Here is a 7,625-nt window from a genome sequence, read left to right as displayed (position 1 = left end):
AAATCAAATATTCAGGACATTCATCCTGATACCATAATGAAATGAATGAATGCTATATTATTTGAAGATGTGTTTCCATTTAAGGAATCATAAGAAAAATATTCCCTTAAAAAAATGATAGAACCTGGCTAAGTAGCTATCATCAATTGAAAAATAATAAATTTGAGCTTAAAAGGAGTAAAGGGGCAAAACAGCCAAAACATTTGGTCTTGGTTTTCTAAGATACATGTTAAAAAAATGAACCTAAGACCTACTTTAAAGCAATGTCTTAGCTTGAAGCTTTCTAACAAAATGAGACAGTAAACAATGAAATTACATCTATTATAAACAATCATATATATGAATTAATGGATGTTGCACCTAAAATTAAGTCATTAAGTGTCTTTAAAAGAAAGAAGAAGACTGGAAGAATTATTAACAAATACAAAACAAGATTTCTTATCAAAGGACTTAAACACTAATAAGGTTTGCATTTTTTTTTACACATATTCATTTATGTTAAGAATAACTTTCATATCAGTGTTAATAGTCATCACAACCATTTACAAACTTGAAATACATCAAATGGATGTAAAAATATCTTTCTTAATCATTAACAAAGAGGTTTTTATGGAATAAACCGAGGGTTTTATTGTTAAAAAATATGAAAAGAAAGTTTATAAATTTATCAAGTCATTATATGGTTTGAAATAAGCACTTAAATAATAACATGAAAAATTTGAAAGGGTTATGTTTTCAAATGAATTTAAAATCAATGAAGTTGAGAAATGTGTTTATGTGAAAAACACATATAAAGATTATATCATTGTATGTATCACGGAGATGGTATGCCAATTTTAGACAGTAATGATCATGTGATCAAGTCTACTAAGAAAATAGTAACTAATAAGTTTGACATGAAAGATTTGGGTGTTGTAGATGTCAAACTAATAATAAAAATTACTATGATATTTAATGAATTAATATTGTCCTAATCTTATTATATTGAAAAAATTCTCGATAAATTTTATGAAGGTGATAATTGCATTATCAAAACACAAATTGACATAAATGTACATCTTTCTAAAATAAACCAATTATAATATTCTCAAATAAATAGGAGCTAGATGTATGTTATAAATGGCTCAAGATTAGAGATTGCATGTTCAGTTAGCAAATTGAGTAGATTTATCAGTAATTCGAGTATGTATCATATAAAGCAATAAATAGGGTACTTATATTTACAAACTTAGACTATAGATTGTAATATATTAGCTACTCAACAATACTAAAAATGATAGTGATGTAAATTGAATATTTGATACTAATATTTAAAATCTGCTAATGGTTATGTTTTCATACTTGGTATGGCAGTTGTATCATGAAAATCTTCTAAGAAAACATGTATCACAAGATCCATAATAAAATTAGAGTTTATCAATCTTGATAAAGTTGGATTAGAAGTCAAATGGTTTCTGAATTTCTTAGAGTATATTCCTTATTGTCCAAAATTAGTGCCAATAATCTATGTTTATTGTGATAGTCAATCATAAATTGAAAGGGAATAAAGTGGTATGTATAATGGTAAGTTTAGACATATATATCATAGATATAATAACGTTAAACATTTTCTCTTGAATGAGATAATTTTCATTGATTATGTAAAGTCAAAGGAAAGTATTATGGATCTGTTAACTAAAGGTTTATTAAGAGAGCTTGTATATAACTCATCAAAAGAAATAGGTTTAAAGCCTTTAAACAAGAAAGAGTTTAATGAAGGTAACCTTATCTAGCTAACTGGAGATCTCAATATCTAGGTTTAAAGGAAAATCTAAGTCATATAATATTCCTAGTAGTACTTGAAATTATTATTTCCCACATATTTTATTATGAAAAAAGTGTTAGTTATAATGTGATAAAAGGAGACCTATGCTTTTAGTGATTTTTATATCTTGGAATACCAAGTCGAGTATAGAAGAAGACTCTTAACGAAAGATCACCTATATGAGTGAGAAGTGTGGCCATTTCTTTGAAAATTTTAAAAAAGACAAAATTCTCTAAAGCACTCGTAAATCTTAGAGATGTTCAGGACCAAAATGAACAAAACTATGAAAACTAAAGAAAATACCTAAGAAAAGAATTATGTGAATACAATTGTCTTAATTTAGTTAAGTGAATCCGAATAATAATTCATTAAAAAATGATTAAAGTCAAAAGTTACATATCATGATGTAGTGATCCACCAAATCATTATCTTTTTATGAATTTGCATGTCTTTATATACTAGTCAGAAAATTTCTATTCATATGGGGGATTACTAGAAAACAAAATTTCAAAAACATGGTTAATAGGCATATTTGAGGTCAAATTAAAAGTGGGGTGTCACTTTTAGGGTTAAAAGCTTATTGAATATTATTATCCAAAAAATTTTAAAAAAAAATTAACATGATTAAAATAAATTATAAGTGAAAGAAAAATTGATCTAAAATGAAACTTGGTTGGCATGTTTTTATGAAACCCAAAACCTACTATCCTATATTTGAAAAATACAATATTTTCTTGCAATTTATACAATGAAAAGTTGAAGAGTTATAAATGAGCTTAAAAAAAGTGGTTTTAGGCTTAAGCAACGCGTGCATACTTGCTTGGCTCGAGCATGGGCACATGTACAACACAAGTTTGGGCATGAGCAAACATACAACACAAGTTTAGGCATGTACTTTAGGCTCTGGACCTCTATAATGCAGTCAAACTTGTGAAAAATCAAGGTTCTCACCATTCGAGTGAGAAATTGTCACAACTAGATAAGAATCTACCACAAGCAAACTATGTGGTTGGTCTAGAAAAAGTTTTTATGGACTAGTGGGACAAGTATAATGGCTTTGAAGGGTGATAAAAAGAGATCTAGAATCAGACTTAACTTTTTACTAGGTAATTCTATAAGTAGGTTTTTTTTACATACCTTGTTGTTCATTAGACTATTGGATCTCTTGAAATTAAGCCTCAAAGTTGTTGTTTGGTCCAATTTATTTTATTTTATATTTTGTGTTAATTTATTTATACTTTCGAATTTGTATTTGTTTCCTAATAAAGGTATAGTTTTTTAGCTTATTTAAATATCTTGTAAACCATTAAAGAAGCAGACACCATTAAAAATAAAATTAAGAATTTAGAGTTCATATTTGCAACCCTTATTGCTCATCAAATCTTTTGTGTTTTATTTGTTGTTGTTGTCTTTATAGCTTCCGCCTACATCACTCTGGCTCTAGGTCTTAAGTCTTAAGCTTCGAGCCTGAGTTTTGGTTTGCTTTTAGCTAGCTTATCTTGAACTTGAGTTTGAGTTTGTTTTAAAATAATTCTTTAACTTATGAACAATTATTTTTTACTAACCCATTTATTTATCCAACACATAACACATAAAAAAAGAGCCTAAACAATCTTGTTCTTTAACTTGAATAGTTTTTTATTTAATCCAAAAAATCAGATTTTAAAGTAAAAAATTGACAGGTTAATTTTGTTTTGTGGCATGTAATTAAGACTAATAAATTAATGGAATTAATTTTTATAATTATAGATCAGTTTTTATTCCAAAATCCACTATAAAAGGGGACTAAAGAAAAAGTGTTTTACATAAATTTTCATACTCTTTTTCACCTCAGTTTTCTAGATTATCTCTTTAGTTTTAAGCTCAGTTTTTTCTTTCTTTTTTATTATACTTTATAGCTTATAAAGAGCTTTTGAGTTATATTTCTTAGAGCTTGCAGAATCATTTCATTTGCATCAAGAGAGAAACGATAAAAATTTAAGGACAAATAATTAATCATTGACAATAACCAATTTTCATCTGAATCAGTTTCCAAATACTTTAACAAATAAGTATTACTTAACACTCTAGTTTAAATTTATGAAATTTTACTCGAGCATGGTTGTTTTGTTATTTTAATCCTATATTTATAGTATTTATATGCTTTACTTTGCGGTTAAACTAAACAAACAAACAATCTCAATTAACTAATAAGTTTTTGCTAGCAAGGAAATCACAAATGACTTATTGTATATAAATGCACCCATATTTAGATAATTGCAAGAGGCTTAATTACATAGAAGATTAATACTAGGAGTGTTCACGATTCGATTCAGTTCAGTTCGGTTTAAACTCAAAAAACCAACCGAACCGAATTACATTAATTTTGTGAAATATTAACCGGACCAAAAACCAGTTCAAATCTAACCGGTTCGATTCAGTTAAATCCAGTTTTTTTGGCAAAAAACCGGGAAACCTAATCCATGTGGAAATCAATGGCCCAGATCATTTCTCAAGGTAGAGAGTTCATTTTAGCCTCTGATCATAATCATGATCGTGATTTACTCTTATCTAATACTGATACCATTAGAAGTAGTTTGGGTAAACAGTACAGTCATTCTGATGCTTAAGTGCGTGCATTGCAATGTGATTTTGATACTTACTATAGTGAACCTGAGGATAAGGAGGATTATGAGAAATGGAAATCAAGGGGTTTTGTGATTGATGAGAAAAAGGAGGAGATTGAGAGGTTTATTAGTGAAAATAGGGTGATCAGGGAGATTTATGGCGAGGTTGTGCCTTATAGAGTTGATGATGAGAGTTTTTGGAGCAGGTTCTTTTATAGGATGTTTAAGTTGAACCAAGCAGAGGAGACGGCTTTGCTTGTTAAACACTGAAATGCAGATGACAGTGCAATTGAAAATTGAAAGGAAACTGGGAAAGGAAGATTGGGAATTAATTGAGAGGAAGATTGAGAATTTCTCTGGGCAAGGAGGTAGCTTTTTTTTAGAGGCATGAAGGTTAAGTTAATTGTTAGGGTTAGCCGGTTAGGTTGCAAGTTAACTATTTATACCATAAACTTTTGTTAATTGTTTAGTGGGTCCGGTTTGGTTTGGTCTGATTTCTGGTTCAAAACCAAAACCGAACCGGACTTGTTAAAATTTATGGTTTTGAAAATCAGTTTAATTAGTTTTTTATTTCAGTTATGTTTTTTCGATTAATTTTTATTTATTTTTCTCGTTTAATCGGTTATTTTGAACACCTCTATTTAATACTGCTGGCGGGGTAAATATATGGAAATCTACACGAAACCAACTTAGCAAAGTATAGTAAAAAAACAGTCAGATGGGTGCGTGCGTATATATAATTAATCAAGATGATATGAAATGGTTGGTTTCTACAGATGTGCGGGTGGTTGCTTAAGAGAGATGACTTTGTAGTGCTACACTAGAGATTGGAATTAAGTTTTTTTTTTTTAATAATAAAAAAAAGCTTGAGATTGTTGACTTTAAATGGTTTGCTTCCATTATATGTGACATAAAGTGTATGGTCTTTGGTGAATTAATGCCAGTCCCTGTCGATTTGGAAGAGGAGCAGGTTTTTGTTAGGTGTGTGACCAGAAAAAAGGGAATCTTTTTGATGTGGACTCCATTGGAGGTCTCTCTTGCTAACACCCTAATTTAAGGCAGAAAGGTGCTCCTCTCCCACTCTATATCTAATTTCTAGCATGTCATTGTTTGGCTTGAACCGAACATAAAGTAGCACATAAATCTCCATGCAACTCGGCCAACCATTAACCTCCACGCTTCACCTTCTCAATTGGATGACTTTTTAATTTATACATATATATGTGTGTATGATTAATCTTCTTCCTTTTGAGATTGAAATTATGACAATTTAATATTGTAGCCAGCATGTAGATGTGTGTTCTTTGTTGTCATAATTATTATTATTATTATTTAGATTTAGGGTAATTTGTGTACGCCAACACATGCTTACGAAAATAGATTGTTGAAGATAAATTCCGAAAGGTCAAGGAAGAAAGCCCACATGATGGATATACCACACAGAGGCACTTGAGGTGGGCTGTCAGCAGCTAGCAGACAGCAATCTTTCATTCGGGGGAGAAGGAGAAGAAGCAGAAGAGCTGCTGCAGTATTTTACTGAACTCGGAAAATGAAAGGGTGGGAGAAGCATAAATTTCAAGAATAAAACGAGTGAAGCACCAGGAGGGAAGATGAGATCATAGTGGGAGCATTAGGATCTGTCATGTTTTACAAATCACACATCAATTTGGAAAAACCGAAAGCAACCGATCATGTGATGGTTGTAAGTAAATGAGAGCCCAAGCAAGCATCGATCTTTATTATCTGGGTACTCCTAACACATCAAGAAACATGGAGCTTGCAGTGTTTAAGCATGTTTTGCATGCATGCAAGTTTCTATTACAGATATGGTAAGATCCCATGTTAGGCGCCCATCACATGTAAAACAAAAAATCCTGCAAGATCAGTTGTGTTGTTAGAGTGTTTGCCTCTTTTACAAGCATGAGAGTGACTTTCATTTAACCACGACTTTTCTTTAGTACACAGGAAGAGATTGGAATAAAATCCAAATTAATACATTAATTTGGTTTTCAAATTTTTTGTGTTTTATTTTGTCTTTTGTGTGCTTGAAGTAAAAAATCAATGCTCACTTTCATCAAAACCATGTTTGTTTTTGTATTTTAAAGGTGTTTTTGAACTTCAAATTAATATTTTATAGTATTTTTATATCGTTTTGATATGCTGATGTTAAAATTGATTTTTAAATAATAAAAAATTATTATTTTGATGTATTTTTAAATAAAAAAACACTTTAAAACACAACCCTTATCATATTTTAAAAAAAACATGTATCATTGAAGTTTTCTTAAGCTAGCTTGAACATCAAATGTGAAAGGTTCTCAAATGGTAAGATTCTTTCCTGTGTCAAAAGCTCTTTTGACTCGTCCTCCCTAGTTAATTATCATTCTCCCTTCCATGACCGAAATTGTCAAGAATTGTGGCCACCATTAGATCATTAGCCAACAAGAAAGAAAGACGATAGTGAAATTTGTTTAAAATCAATGCCCATATATATCACCAGTTGCAATATATAGGACAAGCTAGGTGACTTGACCGTGCCCTAACGTATCGTTTTCCCCCTAGTTTCTTTCCTTTTCTCCTTTTGAGTAAACGCCATGTTCTAAAAAAAAATGGTTCTTGATTATCTGAATTCAAAAGGTTGCGTTGCCCCTCACCTCATTGTGGGCTCATTGCTTTGTTTTTCTTCTCATGTAAATAGTTTTTACCTCCAAGAACTGAGAAAAGGAACTAGAAAGAGATTCCAGAAGTGGACTTTTGAGAAATAAGAAGCCTGTGTAATGGACAGCATGTGTAGACTTTGCACTCCACATCAAATCAAAGCTCACTAAAGCAATTGCTTTGATTAATCCGCGAGTGATCAATTGAGCTTTTTGAATTTAAACTTTCAAACAAGTTATGAACGAAACTGACTTCGTCTTTGGGCACCTTTTCTCATTGGAAATCTACCAATTCCCTTCTACTTTAAGCTAGAATATCACAGAAAGATTGACATCGCTACCTTGGAGAAAGATAAGAGGGCTTGACTGGAATGTACAACTTTGACTGATTTTGTCGCCCCTCTGTTAGTTTTTAGGGTGTTTGGACTTGTTCAAATAAATAGTGCATCTGCTTGAATGAATTTTTAAGAAAGAAAACAAGAAAAGGAAGGAAAGAAATGCAAGCAGCCTTTCATGAACAAGAGATGGACAAAAATGAAAGCACACCCAGCCCCAGGC

General features: G+C 30.9%; 1 pseudogene; it reads left to right on the top strand.

Moving 5' to 3' along the window:
* Positions 1-4,266: 4,266 nt before the first annotated feature.
* LOC133669346 (uncharacterized) lies at positions 4,267-4,680 on the top strand (annotated as a pseudogene).
* The last annotated feature ends 2,945 nt before the right edge of the window (positions 4,681-7,625 follow it).

Source organism: Populus nigra, chromosome 1 (genome assembly GCF_951802175.1).
Source record: "Populus nigra chromosome 1, ddPopNigr1.1, whole genome shotgun sequence".
Taxonomy (NCBI): Eukaryota; Viridiplantae; Streptophyta; class Magnoliopsida; order Malpighiales; family Salicaceae; genus Populus; species Populus nigra.
This window is presented reverse-complemented; position numbering and strand designations above follow the sequence as displayed.